General features: G+C 34.7%; 1 pseudogene; it reads left to right on the top strand.

Moving 5' to 3' along the window:
* The first annotated feature begins 267 nt into the window (after positions 1–267).
* Positions 268–382, top strand: LOC118534819 (U2 spliceosomal RNA; annotated as a pseudogene).
* The last annotated feature ends 295 nt before the right edge of the window (positions 383–677 follow it).

Here is a 677-nt window from a genome sequence, read left to right as displayed (position 1 = left end):
GATTTGTTCTTCTGGTTGCTTTTTGGTTTCATAGTGTTGTGGTCAGAAAACATGCATGGTATAATTTTGATCATTTTGAATTTGGTGAGACTTGTTTTGTGGCCTAATATGTGATCTATTCTGGAGAATGTTCCATGTGCACATTAAAAGAAAGTATATTCTACTGTTTTAGGATGGAATGTTCTGAATATATCTGTTAAGTCCATCTGGTTCAGTGTGTCATCCAAAGCCGCTGTTTCCTTTTTGATTTTCTGTGTGGATGATCTCATCACTTCTCGGCTTTTTGGCTAAGATCAAGTGTAGTATCTGTGTGGATCATCTGTCCACACAAAATGTAGGGCATTAAAATCCACTACTATTATTGTATTACTATTGACTATTTCCTTTGTGTTTGTTATTAACTGTTTTGTGTATTTGAGTACTCCCATGTTGGGTGCATAAATATTTATAATTGCTATATCTTCTTGTTGGATTGTCTCCTTTATTATTATATGGTGTCCTTTTTTGTCTCTTGTCACAGGCTTTGTTTTACAGTCTATTTTGTCCAATATAAGTATTACTACCCTGGCTTTCTTTTGACATCCATTTGCATAGTAAATATTTCTTTATCCCATTACTTTCTATCTGCAGGGGTCCTTACATCTGAAATGACTCTCTTGTAGGCAGCATATAGATGG

Source organism: Halichoerus grypus, chromosome X (assembly GCF_964656455.1).
Source record: "Halichoerus grypus chromosome X, mHalGry1.hap1.1, whole genome shotgun sequence".
In the NCBI taxonomy this organism is placed as follows: Eukaryota; Metazoa; Chordata; class Mammalia; order Carnivora; family Phocidae; genus Halichoerus; species Halichoerus grypus.
Note: the sequence above shows the minus strand (reverse complement) of the source record. Positions and strands in the feature narration are given on the sequence as shown.